At 49.0% G+C, this 25,007-nt stretch overlaps 1 long non-coding RNA gene across 1 annotated transcript; it reads left to right on the forward strand.

Annotated features, from left to right (window-relative positions):
• Positions 1–3,596: 3,596 nt before the first annotated feature.
• LOC124242893 (uncharacterized) lies at positions 3,597–6,349 on the forward strand. Its single transcript, XR_006889538.1, has 3 exons — positions 3,597–3,742; positions 5,574–5,657; positions 5,939–6,349. It is a non-coding gene; the product is annotated as an uncharacterized LOC124242893 (long non-coding RNA).
• Positions 6,350–25,007: the final 18,658 nt, after the last annotated feature.

Here is a 25,007-nt window from a genome sequence, read left to right on the forward strand (position 1 = left end):
ACGCGTTCCGCTGCAGGCGGCCCAGTGTTTCGTTGGTTCAAATCCTGGGCACGGACATGGCACTGCTCATCAGACCACGCTGCGGCAGCGTCCCACATGCCACAACTAGAAGGACCCACAATGAAGAACATACAACTATGTACCGGGGGGCTTTGGGGAGAAAAAGGAAAAAATAAAATCTTTTTTTTAAAAAAAAACTTCTGAACAAATAATTTGGCGGGGAGGAAAAACAGAGACTTTAAAAATGGATGCCTCGGTGAAGATATCCCCTTTCACTATTAACTAATGTCACAAACGGCATTAATGGCTAAGCTGCAGCAGAGAACTGCCCCCGAGTCTGGGATCCGTGATCAGATCTTTGCGGCACACTCAGGACGAGTGGAGGCTGGGACCCCGCCAGTTCCGCAGCTCCGCTGGTGGGGGGCAAGTCACGTGACATACGCAGACGGGGATTTTTCCTGTGGGACCCTCAGGACCCATGGCTCCAGCTGGACCCCCACGCTGCTGGCTGGCGGTGAAAGAGCCCTGTGGACACCCTGCAGTTATGCTCTCTGAGGTCTTCATTCTACAGTCGACCGTGGGTGCCACTGAGGGAGGGTGATGCCACCAAAGGGTGTGGCCAGCCTGGCCCCCAGGCCATGCCCCCTTGGCAACATCCTCACTGCAAGCACACAGCAACACTGCTCTCCCCAGACAACGGGCATCATGAAATGGCCTCTTTTTTCTTATCCCGATTTTCCCTTTCTTATCCATCCTCCCTTCTCCAGCCCAATAATTGTGTCTACTCTGATGCTCTGTTATCACTATGAGTCTCCTTGGCTCCTTGAAGAGAGGAGGTATGATGTAAACAACCACACGTATTTTAATAAGAATTCCTCGCAGTGGTACCAGTGGGATCCCACAGTGGAGGAAAGCCTCACACTTACCACCTCTTTAACTCATGATAAGTTTGGGAGGTGGGGGAGAGGACTGTCGTTGGTGGAAAACAACCCCGTCCACGACCTGAATCCGGGCACTCTCTCCCAGAGCCTCTATTTCCCGTTCTGTAAAATGGGTCTAAGCACTCCCGTGAGGACCAAGTTCATGTCTATATAGTATTTGGCGTGTTGTACACGCTCATCAAGCGGCAGTGGGGGACACGGAGTGTACCCTGCAGAGTGAACACCGAGTTAAATCCGTAGATTGATTCCTGCGGGCTCACACGGGGCTGGATGCTGCAATGCGGCCGTGAATGAGACAAACAAGGTTCCTTGGAAGAGGGCGAGACAGACAATAAACCATAATCAGAGACAGCGATAAGGGCTGGGAAGGCAATTAAACAAGGTCACGAAACAGAGGCGACTGTTCCACAAGGCCTCTCTGAGCAGCCACCTGAGCCAAAACTAGGTCATGAGAACTCTAAGCCTGAAGCTTCCCTTCCATGTGGCTGGAGCGGAGGAGGACAGGAGAGATGTGGGAGAGAGGACCAGGGTACGCAGGCCCAGTCCGAGATCTGCTCTGTAACCTCAGGCAGGTCACCCCACCGGGACGCATCACTTTCTCTTTCTCTATCTGTAAAAAGAGCTAAGATCACCTTGCCGTGATTTTAAAACATGGCTCCAAGAACCGTTGATGCTCCTCCCCTTGAGGGGTGGGTCTGTGTCCCCTCTCCCTGAATCTGGGCAGGTTTCCCATTGCTCCAACCCACAAAGTATGAGGAAAGTGGGACTCTGTGGCTTTTGAGGATGAGTCCTAAAAGGCCATGTCGTTTCCGCCTGGTTCTCCTGGGAGCCTTGTCATGCAAGAAGTCAGTTACCCTGAGCCCACTAGGCTGAAGAAGCCACAGGTGGGCACTCCCAGCCACAGCTCTATCTGAGCTCCCAGCTGACCGTCAGGGTCACCTGCCAGCCATGTGAGTGAGCCGACCTGGACCGCCAGCCCATCCAGCCTCGGGACGCCTGCACCCCATTGCATGAGACCCCAGGGAAGAACTGCCTCGCTGACCCCTAAATGAACTCCTGACCCACCCAGCTGTGAGCCAAGTAAAACGATTGCCTCACACTAGCAAGTCTGCAGGACACTGTTCCATAGCTATAGGAACGGTAGTCCCTCCCTCTCTCTCTGGCCTCATTCCGTGTACCTCTCCCTTACTCGCTCGTTAGTTCGCATGCTCCCACCACCTGGTCTTTTTCCGTTTGTCAAACACACAGAATGGCTCCAGCCTCAGGGGTTTTGCTCCAGCTGTCTTCTCTCTCCAGGGAAAACTCCCCTCTCCCCCACTCCCAATCTGCCATGGCCGTCTCCTTATCTTGTACGCCTCAGATCAAACAGCCGCCCCTCAGCGAGTTCTTTAGAATCACCTGATCTAGATTAGATGCCCTGCTTCGCAGGCGCTATCACATTGCCGTGCTTTTTACAGCAGTTAATACCATCTGATATTTTTCTGTGTGTTTTTGACTCTGCCCTCTGCCACAATACAAAGTCCATGAGAGGGGAGTCCTCGCCAGTTTAATCACCTGTTTTAATCCCCTGCTCTTTATATAACGTCTAGCATACAGTAAGCACAGATAAATGTTTATTAAATTAATGAGTCCATGAGGAGGAAAGAGCCATGAGAAGATGAGAAGGGCAAGCATTTCTGTCGGAGAGAATAGCAAGGAGCAGCCGTGAGGTGTGGATGGTATGTTCTAGGAAAGAAAGGCTGCTAGTTGGGGCTGGAAGGGTTCAAGATGGCATAGGCAGGGGTGAGAGAGGCTGGGGTCCTTTAGAACCACCAAAGGATATCGTCAGGCTTAACGTGATCTGATGCGGAGGCGGATAAAATACACGTGACATACAGTTTACCATTTTAGCCATTTTTAAGTGCAGGGTTCAGTGGCATTGAGCACGTTTACATTCTTGTGCAACTATCACCATCATCCATCTCCAGAGCTTTCCCATCTTCCCAAACTGAAACTCTGTCCCCATTAAACACTAACCCCCAACCCCTGGGGCCCACCATGCTGCTTTCTGTCTCTATGGAACTGCCTGTTCTAGCTACCTCGTATAAAGTGGAATCATACACTGTCCTTTTGCGTCTGGCTTATTTCACTTAGCAAAACGTCTTCCAGGTTCATCCAGGCGGCAGCACTGTGTCAGAATTTCCTTCCCTTATTTATTGCGATAAAATACACATAACACAAAATTTACTTCGTTGCTTTTTAAGGCTGAACACTGTTCCACGGCGTGCAAATACCCCATTTTGTTGCCCCATTCATCAGCACGGGGGAACTGGTGAGTTTGAAGGGTCTCCTTATCGGTCACGTGGAGACTGCCGGGGGGGGGGGGGGGGGGGGGGGGGGGGGGCAATCTGGGCCAGGAAGAGCAGCCAGGGCAGGTCAGCACTTCACCTGCTCCCCACTTTCCCAGGGAGGACCCGGCTCAGAGTAGCCGGGCAACCGCCCCGCCCAGCTCTTCCCGGCCGCCCCCATCCTCTTCCCGGCCGCTGGACCACGCCCCGGCATAGCGGCCCGCCCCACCCGCCAGTGCGCATGCGCAGGAGGAGCCGCGTGGAAGGGGCACGGCGCATGCGCGGCAGGCTCCGCTTCCCCGGGCGCGAATCCGCGATCCGGGGTTTGGGCCCCGCCGGGAGCTCTGTTTATAAACACACCGCGCGGCCGCCGGCGAGGGGTAACCCTAAAGGTAGTGCGGTCGGAGGTCAGAGGTCAGCGGGGCGCCAACTGGGAGATCCATCCCTTCGTCTTCGCGGGCTGCTGGCTGCGCGGTGCGTAGCCGGTCTGGCCGCCGTACCGCAGTCCGGGGCTGCCGGGGGCGCCACGTGGTGCGCACGTGGTCCGCTCCCGGCGCTGCGGCCTCCCCTCCCCCACGGCGCCGGCGGCCCCGAAGCGCCTCCTGGTGGCGGCCGCGCGCGCCGCGCTGCACGTCGCGCCTGCGCACAACGCGTCATGACGCGCCTTCCGGTCTGCTGGGGAGGGAGCCGGGCGTGGGTCGGTTGTGTCCTCGTGACCGCCCCGGGGTCCCGGCGAGGGTGGGGCGGCCCGCCAAGGTCACACGTGCGGGGCTGGCCGAGGCTCGGTGACCCCGTGGGAGGGGCCTCCAGCCGTCCACGTGGGTACCGCGGCCGGCGTGTGATGCGCGTGCAAGGAGTCCGCGCTGCGGGCTCGACTGCAGGGGCTGCGGGCCGCCGCCTCCCCCCACGTGGGGGTTTAAGTGCCCAGAGGGCGTCCCCGCTGGGCTTGTGTCCGTGCGCCCTAAGATGCTCCGGGTGTGTGTAATAAATAGGCGAATAGATGGTGAAATCAGTGAATTATTCAAATATTCAAGAAATGTTTACGGTTTTTTATTCTATCCTCTTCTGCATAGATTTTATTGATGAGATTCTACATGAAAAACACTATTGGGCCCACGCTAAGTTCTCTGCATCTATGGTAGTTCTTATTATGTCTCTTGGGTTTTTTTTTGTTGCTTTGACTTTATACCGTTGAGTCTAACAGGTTTTGAGGAGGCTCACGTTGAAAAGCCAACCAACAAACTTCCCCGTGACTTTTTCTGCCCTTCGATCGTAAAGGCTCCCAGTTGATTTGCTAACTGCTGGTTGCTCTGAAAAATGAGTATTCCTCAGCAGTTTGCCCACCTCAGCAACATTTTTTAAATACCTAAACTGTATGCTGGACCCTGCTCCAGGCTGTAAGGGAGTTGGGTCACATCTCGGGGAGAGGAAAAAGCTAAAAGTGGTTAAGTTATAAAGGAAAGCCGGGAAGTACTACTCTCAAGATCAGGCTGATGGTACCTGTTAAAAGCTGGCTAGGGGAGGAGTGCATACGTACATACACTTATTACAAATTATACTGATATAATGGCTCCCAACCCATGAACTAGTTGCCCACTAAACTTGCTGTCATTAAACAGAATATGTGATATGCACCTTGGTTGATATTGCATTAATGAGTAAGACGGAAATGAAGCCAAAAAGACATAGATCTTTATTCATCGGTGTTGTGAGCAATTTCTTTCCTGCATTGAATCATCATTTTCCAATATTAGATGAATATTTCCTCCATATTTTGTGCTATTCACAATATAATGGCTAAAGACCAGACACAAAAAATTTTAAGTTTAACTACATTATTATTTTTCTCCATTACTTTCTTATGTCTAGAGTAGGGCTTGGCAAATGTTTTCCACAAAGGGCTGGATAGTAAATATTTTAGGCTTTGCCAGACACATATGGTCTCTGGCACATATCCTTTGTTTTGTTTTATTTTTTACAAACCTTTAAAAATGGAAAAACCATTCTTAGCTTGAGCAAGGGCCAGGTTTGGCCCTCGGGCTCTGAATTATAGCATTTTCAGATTTGCACAGTGTAAATATTTTCTCTGATGGCTGATTTTGAGCTACCAACACAAAGTACCTGGGCTAGGAGTTGGGAAAAGTATTTCTAGGATCCAGATACAATCGATATAAATAACCTTGAACATAGGTCATAGTAAAATCATTAGGAAGTAATGAGTTTTGCGGCCTTGTTCTCAATAGAACTGATTTCACTGTAAGTTTATATCATTTAATTTTTGGTATTGTCTGTGTTTAACCACCAGCTCAACGAATTCCTGAATATTTAACAGTCAGCTCTCATGAGCCGGCTGCAGCTCAACACTGGTCTTACACAAAGTGGATCCGAGGTGGGTGAGCTAGACTTCCGGGATGGTAGACAAAGTTCAGTTTCTTAATCTGGGTTCCGCTTAGACAAACACACCGTAAGGTGACCCCCAGTGAATCACAAGCTGCATCGTCTCCCCTTGAGTGTGGAAGGGACTGTGGCATGCTTCTAACCAAAAGAATTCAGCAAAGGGGATGGGGTGGCATTGCATTGACTGGGTTACATCATGTGGAAAAGGTAATGGATGTCATGCCCATGATCCCAAGACACTTGGAAACAAGGACTCTCCTGCTGGCCTTGCAGGAGCAAACTACCGTGTTGTGTAACAGCCCCTGAAGAGTTCACGAGGCAGGGGACCACAGGTGGCCTCTAGGACCTGAGAGCCATCTCTAGCCAAGAGCCAGGAAGAATCAGGGGCCCTCAGTCTCACAGCCACAAGGACACGAGTCTGCTAACAACCTGAATGAGCTTGAAAGAGGATTCTTGCCCACTTACGCCTCCAGATTAGAACACAGCCAGACCGGCACCTGGATTGTAGCTGCCTGAGACCCTGAGCAGAAGACCCGGGTCAGCCGTGCCCAGACTCCTGCCCCACGGAAACTGAGATAATACACGTGTGTTGTCTTAAGCTGCTAAATCTGTGGTCGTTTGTTACGCAGCAATAGAAAACTGATGCACCATTGTTCACAGGATGTGTGCATCTTTCTGTGTGTGTGTCACGTTTCTCAATTTTTAAAGGTTGGGGGAAAATGTTAACATTACACAATAAAAGTAGCAGGAAGGAACTGTGCAGATTGGTGGCCAGAGTACTCTTACATGATCTCACTCTGCCGAATCTCGAAGGTGGGTTTTGGTTGGTTGGTTGGTTTGCCCCTAATGAACTCAGTGTCCTGACTCTGTGGCCTGTCTACACTGTGAAGTGGGTGTGAGGTTGAGGGCTAGATTGCAGTGCCTGGGGCTTTCCCTCAGCCCCAGTGCTTCCTACCTGCCTGTGCGTCTCAACGAGCCTCCGTTTCCTCATCTTTAAAATGGGGACGGCAGTGGCACCCGCCTCGTGGGATAGCTCGCAGGATCTGGTGAGACAACTCTTTCCAGCGGCCCCTTATAAGTGGACCATATCCCGTGTAGCCCTCACCTGTTATGGAGCTGTCAGGGGGCGTGGAGGCTGAGCCCAGCTCTGGGGTGGGCCCAAATGGGTCTGTACCATGGATGGTGACCCACACAGTGAATGATTAAGGAATCTAAGTCACTCACTGTCTGCCATTGCCTGAGCTGTTCAAGAAAGATCAGACCTCCAATTTGAAGAAATATCTGGTAGAAGATTCTGGAAAAGAGTTCCTATCTTCCAAGAGGCAGCCACGAGAAGAGGTGGCCTTTCCATCTCCAGATGCTGTGGGAGAGGATTTGCTGTGGGTGGCCTGGAGTGATTCGGCCATTAGACTTCCAGGCCACCACAAGAGGAGAGCAGGGCCAGCCTCATCATCGGCTCAGGGAGCTGGAGCCATGGGGTCAAAAATTCCACCCCAAATTCCGTCCACACCCAGGTCTCAGTTGTGTAGACTGAGACATTTTCCCATTGTTTAGACCATTTTGAGTTTGGGTCTCCTGGTACCTGACAGGCTGAATTTGCATCCTGTAAAACCATGTAAAGCCATTAACGAGGGACACTTGACATTGAAGCAGAGAGAGGCCACGTCACTTGCACAAGGCCTCGTGGCTTATGAGGGGCAGACCTTTACTCCCTCCACAGTTTGTCTGTTGAAACCCTAATCTGCAGTGTGATGGCATTTGGAGGTGGGGCCTTTGGGAGGTCATTAGGTCATGGGGGAGAATGGGAGGAGTACCCTTGTAAGCAGAGAAAGGAGAGCAATCTCTCCCTCCCTCCCTCCTGTAAGTACACAGAGGCAAGGCAGGCAGTCCTCTGCAAACCAGGAAGAGGACAGAGGGCCGTCCGTCTGCAGACTCTGACCTGCCGGCACCTTGATCTTGGACTTCCCAGCGTCTGTGAAAAGTAAATGTACCCAGTCTGGGGGATCTTTGTCGTAGGGGTGAGCTGACTGAGACACTCCCCGACTTCAACCCCTGTGCTCTGTGGCCTCTGGCAACTTGTCCTGAGACACTGATGCGCTCGGGTGAAGTCACCATTGGCCGCGGTGGTATTTGCCTCTGTATGGTGCCTCCTAACGTGTTCAGAGCCTGGCAGAGGTGCCCCAGATGCTGCTGAGCCCCTGCCTTGAATCTAGCTGAGATGCTGCCATCCCAGCAGGCACTCGGCAGTTGTTAAAGGAATGAAGGTAAGAGGCCTGAGCGCTGAGGAGGTCCTCATTTGTCCTCACTCTAATGTGACCCGAACAACCTTCTAATCCCCCCGTTCTGCCTCAGGGACAAATGCAGCTCCAGGAAGCATCAGGCCACCGTGGGATCCACACCAACGATGGTGTCCAGGCCTGGGCCTGCCGGCTGGTGCTTTCCCTTCTGTTTCAATTCACCGTGCCTTGTCACCTTCCTTTCACTTTCCAAGCCCGCCCTGGCTTCTGTTGTCACAGGAGCCCACTCAGTCTGCCCGGAGTTTAGCGAAGGCTGGCCCAGAGCTGTGGCCCTGTTTGCCAGCCTGCTTTGGCACCTCCACTGGGGAGCCCTCCTGGCTTGCCCGGAAGCCTGCCCCTTCCCAGCCCTGCCACTTGTGCCTTTGCTCTCATCTGCGGGATTTCACAGCAGAAAACCAGGGTCTCCGGCCCCCTGCCGCAGCCCAGGCGCTTTGCAAGGCCCAGCCGCCCCCTTTGCCGGCCCGCCTTGGCGGAGAAAGCCCCTGCTAATCCGCCCAGACAGGCTCGGGTCGTGAGGTTGGCGGCAGAGACCAGACCAGGCAGGCTGAGGCCTCGGTTCCCAGCCCCCAGCCCATCCGGCTTTATGGCTGAACAAAGGCCTGGCCGGGCCTTGGAGCTCACGCTGCTGCTCTATTGAAATCTCGAGGTGCTTCTCTATTAATCACTCCCTTCGGGGCCTCAGAGGCCAAAAAAGGAGTCAGACAAAACCTCTTTTCTAAGCAGGAAGAGCTTCCCAGAGGCCTGAGCAGAGAGGCTCCCCCAGCCCCTCTTGCCAGCTAACAAGACGCCTGGGCCCCGCGGACGTGCAGACAGACAGACAAGAGCCACGCCTGGCTGCCTGGAGCGGGCAGCTGGAATGTGCCGGCTCCGCGGGCCAAGAGCAGGGGTCTCCGGCATGCAGCCCCTTCCTTGTTCTATTTGAGAAACCAACAAGACCCAGTGAAATTATTTTTTTATGTAGGTACATAGTAGGAGGATGGAAAAGAAAAGCAAAAATCCCATTTCCCTCCATCTCAGCTCCTTTGTCTCTTTCTGTTTCTCCAGTGTTGCTGTTCTGCATTAACCAGTAACTCATTCTGCATTATCCATTCGTCTCTAAGTATGAGGTTTGGCTTCTCTTTTTAAACAGAAGACACAGGCCAGAACACCAAGCCGTCACTTCCCCAGACAAATCCTCATCTCCCCGGGGACCAGGCCTGGTATCTGTGGGCCTGCGTGTGGATTGTCCCGTGGCAGAGAGAAATGGCCTTTTTATCCAGATGCTGTGGCTGCTATCAGGCATGAGGAGGAACAGTCCTAGGCTTTTCTGCCTCTGAGTGGAAGCACGTTCTTTTTCATTAAAATTTAATAAAAACATTTTTTTTAAAAAAAAGGAAAGGAAAAAACTTGGCTCAAAGAAGACTTGAGTTCTGTTCATTCACATTCGAGGGCAGAAGTCCACCCAAAACCAGTACACAGCATGAGCTTGGAAAATCAGATGAATCAAGATATAGCACTTCATTGTAAAGGCATCATCCTTGGCCTAGCATGGTAGACAGCGTACTTCAAAGCGTAGATCTTGGCCTGCCTTGGATACGGCGGGAGCCTTGTGATCTAAAACAGATGGTACCCACACCAGGAAGGATGAGGGACAAGTAGCATCTTTTCATTAAATGATCAGAACAGTGCTTGAACCCAAGAGGGCAGACGCTCTTCTCGCAAAGAAAGTAAACCTAAGGACCAGATTGTGTGACTTGATTTGTGATGGGCAATGCCTACCCATTCCTGAAAGGTTAACAGAGTTAAATGACCGGAATTTATTCACTTTGGCTGTGTGGATAGTCTAGCTTAGCGAGCGCTGTGGTTAAATAGCGGGGGGAAATCCTACCATGGCAGTTAAAAAGTACTTCTGGACCTTTGCTATTGTGAGATTTTTTTTTTAATTAAAAAGAGGACACTCTAAAAGGAGAGATGATTCTGATAATGGCTTTACAGTACTTCCTAAGGATCCATCACACGAGCTAAGGGAGGAAATTTAAGGCACGGCTGAGGGCCTGCTCACGATTAATTTCAGGAAGTGCCCAGCAGCTCGATGGCTGATCTTGAAAAAAATGCCACTAATAATTGGAAAGTTTTGTGTTTTGCTTTACGGGTTACAGCACAAATCAATGCACAGGGTCCCACAAAGAAAAAATTCAGAGACGTTCCTCGCACCCCGTCCTCGCCCCACGCATTTATTTTCCGCAAACTGGAGAAGACGTTGGAGGGCTTCTCAACCTTTGGTCTGACTTCAAAATTCAACAGAGAAGAACAGGGAGGAATCTTGGCTCTTGGGTTCTCCTCTCACTTCCCTTTCTCCTGAGATAGTCCTTCCAAAGCACAAATTTATGGTGTTTTGCAAAGAGTAATTGATCAATGCACGTGCTATGCAGTTATTTAAAAGGCTGTCAACTAAGGATTTTTAATAACGTGGGGAAATACTACAGAAAGTGAAATGAAGAAAGCAAGATATGAAACTGAGTGTGTGTGTGCACGCGTGTGCATGTGTGTTGAAGGAAAAGCACCAAGCTATTAAAAGTAGTCGGTGAGATTATGCATGCGATTAGTTTCTTTTTTTATATACATTTTCCTAATTTTCTACAATGGTGAACGTATGTTGCATTTCTAATCAGAAGCAGTGTTGTTTTTAAAATGAAATGTAGCAGAAACCGGAACAACTTTCTAATATTCTTTTTCTCTCCAGTGCTCCCTTTTTTTCATGATTGACTTTTGTGATCCATTTAAGTTCCTTTTATACAATTCTTGCTATGCTAGCTTGTTGCCTGGTAACAATCATTTTTAATGATTGCCTTTTTTCTCACCGGCACTCTTTAGTAAGGCTGCATTGCAGAGCAATCTGGTGTGAAATGATTTCAGACCAGGGCAATAAGCGAAACTATCTGACCTTCTCAATTATCACACCTTCCACCTTATGAGACGTGAACACTGCTGCCAACTTCCCAAAACCTTGCACTTAATAAATGGTCTAGAAAGAATAACACCTTAGAGATGGTTGGTTCCTAGTTTTTGCTTTCACGCCCAGCCGTGAAAATCTCTCCTTCTGCCAGTACCTTACACACTGCTGGTCTCCAGAATTCTCTTCTTTGCTCTGTCGTAGCAGATGCATTTGGTTGCCTACCCAGCAGCCCCCCACACCATCCTCCTCCTTTTCTTGCCAAGAGAACCCAGGTTTTTGTCCAGATACCCTCTTTCTATCAACTTCAGCAGAGCCGAGCCCATGCTGAAAAGCATGGTGGTCTCAGCCCCTTGCCAGGGAGTGGTTTGAACATGGGCATGCGGTGTAATTTTGGCCAACGAGACATGAGGGGAAGTGGGCTGGAGCAGAGAGCCCCTGAGAAAAGTGTCTTTTTTCCTAAAAAGAGATGCATGAAGCAAAAGTGGCCTCCGGATCCTGGTTTGTGAAGTTGGGGGCCCTAGGCCCCTGCAGCCACCTCGAAATCATGAGGGTCAATCCATCAAGGACAGAGGAGCCAAATGGCAGGCAGAAACCGAGTCCTTGATGACATCACTGAGTCACTGACTCAGTTATCCCAGGACTGCCCTTTCCCCAGAGTTCTTATATGTAAGATCGTAAATCCCCTTGGTGTGGAGCCACATCGAGTTGGGTCTTCTGTTCTTTGGGGTCACAGCTATCTTACAGAGCCAGTGCCGAAGTTAAGCGTTCACATGACATGAATGCAGGGTGACCCACACGTCCCGGATCCTCCAGAGCGCTCACCGTTGACGCCCGTGCGCCTGGTGTAGTTATAACCAGTGCCCCATTCCACTCTCAGAAGTGCCCCAGTTTCAGACGGTCAATTATATGGTTATCGTTATGGGTTGAGCTGTGTCCTTGCAAAATTCCTATGTTGAAACCCTCCCCCTAGGACCTCAAAAGGTGATCCTGTTTGGAAACAGGGTCACTGCAGATGTAATTAGTTAAAGGGAAACCATCCTGGAGCGCAGTGGGCCCTGAATCCAACTTCACCAGTGTCCTTATCAAAGGGGGAAATTTGGACGCAGACATGTACGTGGCAGGGAGAGCGCCATGGGAAGACTGGAGAGACGCTGCCACAAGCCGAGGAACCACCAGAAGGTGGGAGAGAGGCCTGGAACAGACCCTCTCCTAGAGCCTTTAGAGGGAGCGCCGCCCTGCTGACGCCTTGGTCTCAGACTTCTGGCCTCCAGAACCGTGAAGCAATAAATGGCTGTGGTTTGAGCTTCCAAGTCTGTGGGGCTGTGTCGTGGCAGCCCCGGCAAACTCCTGCGGTCATCCTGCCGACAGGCTGTGCCGGAGCAGGAAGGGATTGCTTCCGGCTGCAGCGAGCAGAGGTGTCGGCTTTGCAGGAGCCTTGAAGGAAGAGGGGGACGTCAACAGGTCGGGATGGAGTGTGGGGAGAGGGCAGGAAGACACGTGAGCAATGGCAGAACTATAGACAACCTTGTTAACTCCTCCTGACCGTGAGGAGATGGGGCAAGGGAGCGACTGCACTTGAGGGCCCCCGGAGAGGAAGAATCTTTCCTGCGTGAGTGGCACTAGAAGCTAGGGCATGGCACGCAGGGTGACGTCGATTCAGGCGTACACAGATGACCAACGAGCAGAACGGAGAGCTCGGAAGCAGATCTGTGGACACAGCAACGCTCAGTTTATGCCAAGAGCAGCAATGGAGGGATGTGGAGGAAGACAGATTTTTCCATCAAAGGTGCTAAGAAAATTAGGTATTTCTATGCAAAAAGAAAAATAAGTGGAATCCCTACCTTACGTCATCTGTAAAGAGCAATTCCAGGTGGATTAAAGAATTCAATGGGAAAGGCAAGGCTACAAAGAAGTCTTCTTTCTAAGAAGATATTAGAGAAGGATATCTTCCTGACTTTGGGGTAGACAGTGATTTCTGACACAAGTCATCAAAAGCACTAGTTATAAAGAAAAACAGTGATAAATCTGACTAAGTTAAAATTAAGATGTCGTTCGTCAAAGTACAGTGACACAAAGAAAATGAAAGCAGGAAGGCCAATCTAAGAGCAGAAGAACATATCTGCAACAAACATAACCAACAAAGGCGGGTTCTCCAAACATTTAAAGAACTTCAGAGTGATGAGAAAAAACGGAAAACCCAATAGGAAAATGGGCAAGAGGCTCGAACAGACACTTCACAAAAGAGGAAGTCTGAACGGCTGATAAATGTCTCGAAAAAGGTGTTCAACCTCATTAGAGGTCTTGCAAGCGCCTATTAAAACTATGAGATGCCATTCCATCTCCAGATTGGCAGGAGTTTTGAAATACGGCCTAGGCAAATGATGGCAAAGATGTGGGGCAATGGGAGCTCAGGACACTACCGGTGGGAGCATAGATTGGTGCAATGACTTTGGAAAGTAGTTTGACGTTATCTAGAAAATTTGAACATTGCATCGGCCTTCTGGATGCACAAAGGTAACAGCGCTTCTCAAACTTTGCCGAGCATCAGACTCCCCCGGAGGGCTTCCGGGCCCCAGCCCCAGAATCTGAGCCAGGAGGCCTGGGGTAGGACTCCGGAATCTGTGTCTCTAACGAGTTCCCAGGTAATGCTGATCTGTGGACCACGCTTTGAGAAGCACCTTAGAGGAGCGTGTGCTCTTGGGCTCCAGGATACGTATACAGGCAGTGCTCTTAGGGTGGTAGCTTAAAATGTCCGTCAACAACTGAATGAATAAAATGTGGCCTGTTCCTACAACAGAATCCTATAAAGCACTAGAAATGAATGAACTCCCACCGCCAGCCAAATATGGATGCGTCTACAGAACAACTCGAACGTAAAAAGCCAGATGTGATAGACCATAGACAGTATAATTGCAATCGTAAAAAGCTTAAAAACAGGTAAAATCAAACCTTATTATTCAGAGTGGCATGCATATGTGATAAAAGCCTAAGAAAAGGCAAGAAAACAGCACAAAAGTTGGTGTAGTGGATTCCTCCTCCAAGCTGTGACCAGCGGGAGCGTCTAGAGAGGAGGTTACGGCCTCTCGGCTCCAAGCCCATCCTATACTGGGCTTTGTCATTTGGGGGCTGCAACCTGCCATCCACACTTGTGTGGCCAACTGGCTCCCTCTTAGCATCTTCCAATGGGTGGCACAAAGCGTGCAAGGCTGGAAGAGGCAGGAAGGACTTTCTCCTCCGAGTTTCTTCCCCTCAGATCTCCACCTGTTCCCCGTTCCTGTAAGCTCTATTCTAGCAACGCTTTTTTACTCCTGTATCCTCAGTTCCCTTTGGAGGCAGGAGCTTTTTGTCTGTTATTTTTCTGACACACAAACAGCCCCCAGCCTCGTGGAGTCTGGGCTCCTCCAAGTTCCTCATTTTCAGAAACTCCCACCTCTTCACTTTGTCCCCCACCCATCCCTAGAAATAGCAGCCACTTCATCAGGTCGCCACCTTCAGGATACACTCAGAGTTCTCTTTTTCCCTTTCAGTTACCTAGTTGACATCTTTATACCTAGTTATCAGTTCTTCATATCAACTTCTTTCTGTGGCTCTTGTCTTGACACTTGTTCCTTCACAGTCACTTCTAGTTTGGAGTTCACACCCCATGCACCCAGAGGGGGACAGACAAATGGGAAATGACACTTGCCAGCTGCGTCTGCCTCTTTCAAAGAGCCTTCTACTATGATGACCAACTGCCCCAGTTTGTCCAGGACTAAGGGGTCTCCCAGGGTGCAGGACTTTCATGGCTGAAACGGAAAAAGTCTAGGCAAATTGGGAGGAGTTGATCATCCTCAGCTGAAACACATGAACCATACTTACGTCGGACGGCCACCCATGGCTTCACGGAAGGATGAAATGCTGTTTTTTTTAGCTGGCTTATCACCATCCCAGGCAGAATCAGAGTTGTGTTGATAAGGGGAAGAGCAGAACGGATGTAGGGGAGGCTGCTGGTGGGTCTGCCCTTTTAACTCCAGACTATCACCACCACCCGCCCCACAGCGTTGCCCGGGCTCACACGGCTGTCATCAGAGTTGTGACCGGAAGCCAGGTCTTCAGACGTTGACTATCCTTGTATCCTAGGGTCATTCCGAATATCCTCTGGCACTTATATTTACTACTGTTGGCTCGGTAGGAAAACGCTCGCCATGAAGGATTTCAAATCTAGGAAGTCAATATGCCAACTCATTTTAATTTCAGCAGTTAGCTGCTTATTCTTTATGGCAGTAATAAACATAAAAAGAGGGAGGCAAAATTATGTCTTACAGATTTAATCTCTTTTCGATTAACTGAAACTCTTAGCCAATTGGTTTCCTCTTCGGATGCGTTAATCGGTTAGACTGCCGAGGGAAAGTGTGATCCGTAGGTACTGGACAGCCGAGGGAGGCCAGACTGTGCACATTTCACGTGCCTCATGACCTCCTCACACCCCACACCATCGGTGGAGGCTGCATCTCTGCAAGGGCCACGCAGAACAGGAGGCTGCATCTCGTCTGCTTCCAATTACCCAGCACTGCATGTGCCTAGTACACAACGCTTCTTACTGACGGCTGAGCGTCGGGCTGGAAGCCAGGGCTTCTCAAATTCCACTTCCTTCACTAGGATACAGATTTCTCCATAGACGTGGGAAGCTACACTGGCTTTTTCCTTTTCTCCCACTTCCAAACAGGGACTATGTTAAGATCTGTTTCGAGTAGAATGAGAAACAAGCAGTTCCCACCACTGGCACATAATTGAGCAAAGTCCAATTTCGTTTTCTCGCGTTGTCTTTATGGAATGCCATCTTCTTCCCTGTTCAGAGCTCTGAAGAGTGCTAGTTGAACTCCTAGCCTTAAGTCTGTTTTTTGAGTGTGTTTTTTTTTGTTTGTTTTTGCTGAGGAAGATTGGCCCTGAGCAAACATCTGTGCCAATCTTCCTCTGCTTTGTATGTTGGATGCCACCACAGCAGGGCCACCAACAAAGGGTGTAAGTCTAAGCCCAGGAACTGAACCTGGGCCACCAAAGCAGAGCACGTCGAACTTAACCACTAGGCCACGGGGCTGGCCCCTATTTTGATTTTTTGAAGAAATCCTGGAACGTTTCCTATATCCCATATGATGGCTGCAAATTTATACTCACACATTCATTCAACAAATAGTTTCTGAGTGCCTAGGATGTGCTGAGCTCTGTTTTGGGTCCTGGGCATAGCATACCACAGCCACAAAAGACAGTGCCGCCTTCCTGGGCTTAGACGCTGATGAGTTCTTTGCACATTTTACATCTACAAATTGCTATAAATATGCAGAATATTGCAATTATTTAGCACCTGCAGGAAGTCTGGATTTCGAATAAATAGCGATGCCTCAAGTAAGCAGGGAACTCCTTATTAAAGTTTGATGGAAGGCCAGCCCGGTGGCTCAGTGGTTAAGTGCACACGTTCCGCTTCGGCAGCCTGGGGTTCGCCGGTTCGGATCCCAGGTGCGGACGTGGAACTGCTTGGCAAGCCATGCTGTGGCAGGCGTCCCGCATATAAAGTAGAGGAAGATGGGCACGGATGTGAGCTCAGGGCCAGTCTTCCTCCGCAAAAAGAGGAGGATTGGCAGCAGATGTTAGCTCAGGGCTCATCTTCCTCAAAAAGAAAAAAACTTTGATGGAATAAAAGCTTGCTGTTGTCCGGCGTCCTTCCCCACTGCAGAGTTCTCCAAGGCGTGATGTGTGCAGTGAAAGGGCGAGGAAAAGAAAGACGTTGAAATGGAACGCTGGGGTAGAAATAACACTGGGAAGAAATACAGGATTCAAAGGACGTGGATTTATCTAAGCCAGGTTTGCTACAAGCAAGGTCGGGGCCAAGCATCTCCTCTGTTGAGGAGGTGTCTCCTTGGAACTCCAAGATAAGCTGGCCGAACGTGGCCTCATGGGGAGAGGCAGGTCCACGGCGGGGGAAGCTGGCGGGGGACGTCTTCCTCCTCAGCAAGGAGTGGTTTCACTTACCTACTCTCAAACACTTGCCTATTTGTCGCTTGAGGGTGAGACGATGAAACATACAAGAAGGTTCTCGTGCTCTGCATGAAAAGGCTGCTTACTGGGAATCCACCTAAAAACCCAGAATTCTCCAATTTTGTGAAATTTTATAAATATGGTGAAAAAAAAAAGGCATGATTCAGACTTTACCCAGAAAGATGATTAAAATAGGTTGATTTAACTTACCCTTCACTGAATTTAGTACGTACAAAATCTATCTAACTTTTTAATAGCTCTGAGATATAATTAACATACTATATATATCATCCACTTAAAGCGTACAATTTGACGGCTTTCGATATATTCACTGAGCTGTGCATTCATGACTGCAGTTCATTTTAGAACATTTTCATTACCCCCAAAAGAAAACTCAGCCCCCAGCCCCTAATCCCACTCAGCCCTGAGCAACCACAAATCTGCTTTCTGTCTCTCTGGATTTGCCTATTCTGGACATTTCATATAAACGAGTCATACAATGTGTGGTCCTTTCGCCTCTGGCTTCTTCCACTGTAGCATAATGTTTTCAAGGGTCATCCACCTTGCAGCATGTATCAGTGCTTCCCTCCTTTTTATGGCTGAAAAGTATTCCACTGTATTTTGTTTACCCATTCACCCGTCGATGGACTTTCGGGTTGTTTCCATTTTGTTTCATTCTATTATGACTACTGCTACTATGAACGTTCATGGACAGATTTTTGTGTGGATGAATCTTCTCCTTTCTCCTAGGAGTGAAACTTGCGCTAATTCTTAGAATGAAAAACAAATGAGTTGACAGTGGGTTTTTGCTTGTTTGTCTTTATATCTTGGGGGGAGGCACGATTACAGACCTGGAAGGGCAGCTCACGTTGGGAGGGCTTTGTAGGGATTATCTGTATGTTATACGGACATTTCTTTTTCTTTCCCAGCTGCACAACCTTGTGGCCTGATGATGAACCCTCACATGAGGACGGTGATGTTGCAGTTAAAAGTTGCCTTCTGGGGCCGGCCCTGTGGCGCAGTGGTTAAGTGCGCACCTTCTGCTTCGGTGGCCTGGGGTTCTCCAGTTCGAGTCCTGGGTGTGGACATGGCACCGCTTGGCACACCATGCTGTGGTAGGCGTCCCACATATAAAATAGAGGAAGATGGGCATGGATGTTAGCTCAGGACCAGTCTTCCTCAGCAAAAAGAGGAAGATTGGCAGATGTTAGCTCAGGGCTAATCTTCCTAAAAAAAAAAAAAGTTGCCTTCTTTGACCTGGGTTGGAAGTCTGACTTTTCATGTTATCTCATCAGATCCCAAAGAAATCTACTGCCATTTCCATCACGGAAGTCCCCCTGACGAACATCACCATGCACTCGCCGGGTCACCAGTAGGAGTGTCTGTCTCACAACTTCATACCACTTCCCTAATAAAGAAGAGGGAATCATGGTCAAAATTTCTCTTTGGTCTCTGGCAGGACAAAGCTGGCTTCCTCTGAGCAGTCAGTTTGTCTTTATCTCATGGATGGTGAATCTTGTAACTGACCCTGTTTCCTTCTTTGCTTGGGCTGTTAGGAAGCTCAAAACTAAAAGCAGGCTCCATCTCCACCAACTCTGTTAGACTTTAAGGTTTGCGTCTTATGTACTGACTGTATCTGTGGCTTCATCTTATGGTTTTGGTCACTGTTTTCCAGTATCCTCATTTACTGATACATATTTGTTTTGATGTATGTATGTACGTGGGTATGCTATCAGAAATTCTGGTTTTTTGTTTTTTTTTTGTTTTTTTAGTTAAAATGAACTTGGACACCATGAGATGCAATCAGCAAAAGTCAAACTGTGGGACTCTAATGAACACAGGACCCAGTTTCTTAAATAAATTGAAAGGGGGGGAAAAGGAGATGGAGGGAAAACATGGACCAAAAAGAGATGGAGAGACTCCCTCTACGCTGTTGTTGGGAATGTCAGGTTCTGCCGTCACTGGGGAAAACGGTCTGGTAATTTCCTAAAAAGTTAAACACACCCTCAACCTGTAACCCAGCAGGTCCACCCCTCGAATCTACTGGAGAGAAATGCAAACACGTGTCAAAGAGCAGTGCACGAATGTTTATAGCAGAATTCTTCATAAAGCCCCAACTAGAAGTAGTCCATCAGTCTATCAGCTAGGGAGCTGGGTTCTAAAACGTGGTCTCTTCATGTACTAAGGCGTTATCAGCGAGAACAAGGAATGACTTGCCGATATGTGCAACAACATGGATGAAGCCTGACACCGCGTGCTTAGGGAAGGAAGCCACACACAAAAGACCACACATGTGTGATTCTGTGTATGTGAAATTGGTAGGAAGGGGAAAACCATAGAGAAGAAGGCAGGAGGATTGACTGCAAACAGGCAGGAGGGAATTTTTAGGGTGACGAAAATATTCCAAAATATTCTGCAACTGGATTGTGGTGATTAGTGAACAACCCATACAAACCTACTAAAATTCATCAAACCGTACACCAACAGTGTGTGACTTTTATGATATGTGAATTATACCTCGATAAACTTGTTAAAAAATGAGAATCTAAACACTGGCCACAAATTCGATAATATTAAGGCATTATTGGGCTTCTTTTACGGGTGATAATATCATGGTTATGTTTTTAAAATGAGCTCTTCCCTTTAAGAGAAACACACTGAATTAGAGGAAATGATACAATGCCTAAGATTTGCTTCAAAGTAATATGGGAGGATTTGGGTGCCTTAAAGACGAAACAAGGGGGCTGGCCCTGTGGTGTAGTGGTTGGGTTCACACACTCTGCTTTGGCAGCCCGGGGTTCACGGGTTCGGATCCCGGGAGCAGACCTAGTACCACTCATCAAGCCATGCTGTGGTGTCATCCCACATAAAATAGAGGAAGATTGGCACAGATGTTAGCTCAATGACAATCCTCCTCAAGCAAAAAGAGGGAGCTTGGCAACAGATGTTAGCTCAGGGCCAATCTTCCTCACCACAAAAAAAAAACAAAAAAGATGAAACAAAGCTGAACATTAATTGATCGTTGTGGAAGCTGGGTGATGGGTACATGGAGGTTTATTTTATTATTTGGTTTTCTTTTGTGTATGTTTTCGATGTATTCATACTTCAAAGTTTTAAACGATGAACTTAAGAATCTTTGAAACAAGCTGAACTGGCTGAGTTCTCCCCGAGTCCCTGACGAAATCTGCTTGGAATGAGGTCGTGGCCATCTATTGTTTCTGCCTGCTCAGCGTTCCTTCCCGCTCCTGCTAACAGTAACCAGACTCTGCTTTGAGGAAGGGCCAGCCCTCTGGAGGCCGTCTTCCAGCATCTGCTCGTCACGGCGCCTGCACACCTTTGGCCCGGGCCGCGGCACAGAGACTCTGCTAAGCCGATCAGCTGCTCTCCCCTGGGGCGTCCCATCCTGTATGGAATGATGCAAGAGGGGGAAAGGCCTGGAGCTGATTAATCCCAGTGGGGGCCTCCTGAGAGACCAGCCTTGGGGTTTTGCTCCTAAGTCCCCCACAGCAGGTCTGACTCCGGCCCTTCCTGAGACCTGGATCTCAGCTTTCTTCGGTTATGTGATCTACCAAGCATCATGCCAGCAAATTCCCTTTGCGTTTACCTTGGCCAGAGTTGGTTTCCATGGCCAAAAACCAAAGCACCCTGTGGCAGACAGCACAGCTTACCAAACAGTCCGCGTGTTCGCTTCCATCTCTCCTCTCCCTCGGGCTGCTTCAGCTACAAGCCCAGAACCCTTGGGCATTAAAACTCACACAAGGTGATCTGACAACCCCAAGAGGAAGGAATGCAAATGATACAAAGACACCGAGTGGACAGTTTTGAGCCCACACTCTGCTGAAACACAAATGCAAAGCATTGTCCTTAATCCTGAAACATCTATTAGGACAAAAAAAGTGTCGCTGGTCTACAGCGGCACCGTCGGGTGGAAATATGGTTCGAGCCACAAATGAGAGGCACAGATAAATTTTAAATTTTCTAGTAGCTGCTTTCAAGTGGTAAAAAGAGATAGGTGGAATTAATTTTACTAATACATTACATATCCAAAATGTTAGCATTTCAAACTGTCACTAATATAAAAACTATTATTGAGATTTTGCTTTTCTTTTTTTTAACTAATTAGTCTTTGAAATCCAGCATATAGTGTATTTTATACTTACAGCACATCTCAGTTTGGACCAGCCACATTTCAAGCGCTCAGTAGCTACCTGTGGCCACTGGCTATCACATGGGAAACACAGGGGCTGTCAACCACCGCTCGGGCATTTCCAGATGTGTTCTCCTGGATCACGAAGCCTTAGAATGGCCACCACATCTGCCCAGCTGCATCCTCAGGGGTCTACCTAAGGCTCCTGCTGAGCGCACATCAATCATGGGCAGGTTTTGTCTGCAGTGGGGACCCCTACACGTAACGATGCCACTGACTGGGTATGCAGAGGGCCAGACCCCAGACAGCCGACTTACGCACAGGAAACCCAGGGTGACCCTTTCACCAGGTACAAAGGTGACTTACAGGGCCCCTCAGACCCCTCTCCGAAAGAGCTGGCTCTTGGATTATTAGAGAACTGAGCCATTAGTGGTGGAAGTAGGTGTGCAGAAAGCTTCACAGAGAAGCAGAAATAGAGCTGCTGAATTATCATTTACGATTCTTTCCAGTTTCCAGTCTGACACATAAGGAGCTTGGACGTCATGGCTCCCGTGCACATTACAAGAAATAAGTCGAACAAACTGAAAATCAACAGCTCTTCTTAGATCCGTCAGAGAAGTGAGGGCACAGGGCAAATCGCTGTCAGCAAATTGGGGAGGCAGACAGGTGAGTGCAGGGGATCACAGGAAGTCACGAACAGGAGAACCAGGCCGGGTAGGAAAACCCACAGTGCAGTGGACAAATCGCTGGGGGCTCAGGGAGGCCGAGGCTGAGAGCTCAACTCTCTCAGTCCTGGGGGCCCCTACACTTTTGTGAAGCCCCAAGGTTTTCACAGTAAAGATCAGAAAAAAAAAAAGTCCTGGGAGCATCCATCACGGAGAGGACTAACAGCCATCTTGCAACACATCCAGAGTGTTCTACTCTTCTCTGCAAGGCCTGCCCGCTGAGCAGCTTGTAAGGGGCTTCCGTGGAGCTGGCCCGTGGGCTGAGAGCCTTCCTTGCCTCCTTTCTAAGTCTGTTCTTACAAAACACTCTGCGTTTCTTGAGGTAACACGGGTGAGTTTCTGAGTGTCTCAAAGCCCCCATTGATATTACCTTTTTTAAGCCTCCAGCAACCGTAAACCCATTTTACAGCAGAGGAAACTGAGGCTCAGAGAGGCCAAATAACTGGTCCATGGCACATGGCTGGTCAACAGTGGAGCTGGCTCCAGAGTCTGCGCCCCTCCCACTGTACCTTCACGTTGCTTTGACTGAACGTGCAAACTCAAGCAGCTCAATTTGCTTTGTTTCTCTTCTCCAACCAGGCCAGGCTGGACTTATTCAGGCTGCTTCCATTGTTATCACTAACATATTGTGTGGCTGCTAAACAAATGTGTGGAACACCAACTCCCCATTTCAACTCCTCTCCTGGTATCCACCCTCCTGTGGAGTTCCCTCTCAGACTGAATCGGGCTGATGTGTATAGCCACTAGGGTATTGCAGAAATGGTAGAGCGGGGCTTCTGAGGCGAGGTCAGTAAAAGGCCTTGCAGATCTCTCTTTGCTCTCTCTTGGATCCCCCGTTCTGGGGGGAGCCAGCCGCCACGTGGGGAGGACGCTTAGCCAGCGCTGTGGAGAGGTCACACAGCTGGCAAGGAACCGAGGCCTCCAGCCCATAACAGCACCAACTTGGCAGGTGCATAAGCTCGCCACCTTGCAGGCAGATTCTCCAGGCTCAGGCAGACTTCCAGAAGATGCAGCCCTAGCCAACATCTTGACCTCATGGGAAACCTCGAGCCAGAAGCACCCAGGTGAGCCGTTCCTGAAGTCCTGACCCACAGAAACTGGGAGATGATACACATTTTTCGTTCTAAGCCACTACGTTTTGGAGCCTTTGGTCACACAGTAATAGACGAGTAACACACAGCATATCTATATTCTTCTAAGTGCCAACAGCGCTGTATTCTGTCAAGAGTAGTTTTCACCCATGCTTTGGTTTCAACAAGTTTCCTGTGGTGTCAAAGTCAGACTTATCTTTTCCTGAATTGGTGTTTAAGAAATATGTATGAGTTCTAAATGACAAGCTGGCTGGGGGTAGGCTGTAAAAGAAAAACCAGTCAGCCTGCTCCGTGGGAGCTGAGGACACAGAGTTTGTGCCTCTCCGGTTTTTAGGCTATGGTCTCAAATGGGTGAGGAAGCGTTTCCATGGAAGATTATTCTGCGCCTCTCTCTGTTTCTCTCTGTCTCTCTTGCAAAAAGGTTCAGTCCTTGTACAAAAGTTCAGTCCTTCCCAGTAAGGGGAAGCCCCAGCAGAGGTCCCATTGCTGCAGGATGTGAAACCCTAAGGACTCGGTGAACAGGCAGGAAACAGTATCGGGGATGCAGGAAGGACCCAAGAAGGATATAGAAACAGCAGGAAGTGACTTCAGCAGACAGGAAAAGGAAGGGGATGATGAGAAGATAGAGAATGGTCTGGGTTCCCCACTCATTCGCCAAATACTGATTGAGCTCCAGGCCCTCGAAGATGCTAGTGTGGACCAGCAGCTTTCAGATTCCCAGGCTTCCCTTCCTCAGCCCCATCCACCTGCCTTCAGACTCAGCCTAGACTAGAACACGGGGCTTCCATAAGGATCCTGTCTCGTGCTGGTGGCTCTATTCTTCTGCCTTGCAGGTGTCCACCCCGGAACAAGAGTCCAAGCGAGGACCCTGCAGGGTTATCGAGGGTTCCAGCCAGAGGGATGAGCCCACCGTGGCTTCTTCGAGGGTCTTGTTGCACAGCTACTGTGTGCCTGGCATGTGATGCTTGGCACCATTCCCTGACTGGGAGAAAAAGGGAGGAGAGGGCGGAGGTAGCCCGGCCACACTGCGCCCTCAGAGCAGCACGGTCCAGCAGAACTTTCCGCAGCGATGGCCATGTTCTTCATCTACTCTGCTCAGTGTGGGAGCCACGCGGGCCTCCAGATCCAGCACTTGAAATGTGGCTCATGTCACCGAGAAATAGAAGGTTTAATTTTATTTCACTTTCATTAGAGTATAAATGTCAATAGCCAGTGGCGGCTAGTGGCTTCCGAATTGGACAGCACAGCTCTTAATCCTTGTTTTGGGTCTATAAACACAATCTCTATTGAGCGTTTTTTTTTTTTTAATTTTTAAATTAAGGTACGATTGACATAGAGTAAAATTCACCTTTTTTAGTGCACAGTTCTGTTGCTTTTGACAAATACATAGAGTCATATAATCATCACCACAATCATCATCTCCTCTCCAAAATTCTCACATGTCATTTTGTGGTCAACCTCTCCCCAGACCTCCAGCTCCTGGCAACCGCTCATCTGTGTCTCTCTCCATAGTTTTGCCTTTTCCACAATGTCCTACAAATGAAGGCATACACGGTGCATTTGGGAATCATTCGTGTTGTTCTGTGTATGCATCCTTGCTCCTGTTCATTGATGCGTAGTATTCCATCTTATGGTCATACCACAGTTTGTTTATTCACTCCCCACTTGAGGCACACTTGGGTTGTCACGTTGTTTCCAGTTTTTAGCAATTACGAATAAATCCACCATAAATATTCGTGTACAGGTCTTTGTGTGTCCACACAAGTTTTCATTTCACTTGGGTAAGAATCCAGTGATGGTATTGTGGGTCACACGGTTTGTTGAACTTTATAAGAAACTGCCAAACTGTTTTCCAAAACGGCAGGTCCATTTTGCCTTCTGCCAGCTCTGCAGGAGAGCTCCGGCCGCTCCACATTCTCCACAACAGTTGGTTTGCCACTTTCTTTAAGCAATTTTAATAGGTGTGTAGTGATAGCCCATTGTGGTTTTAATTTGCTCCCTAACAATTGACGATGCTGAGCGTCTTTTCATGTGCTCGTGTGTCATCCATATATCTTTGGGGAAAGATCTGTTCACGTGTTTTGTCTTTTTTTTTTTAATGTATTGTTTCTCCAGATATTTCATTGCTTTTTAAC

The sequence above is a fragment of the Equus quagga genome, chromosome 7 (genome assembly GCF_021613505.1).
Source record: "Equus quagga isolate Etosha38 chromosome 7, UCLA_HA_Equagga_1.0, whole genome shotgun sequence".
NCBI lineage: Eukaryota > Metazoa > Chordata > Mammalia > Perissodactyla > Equidae > Equus > Equus quagga.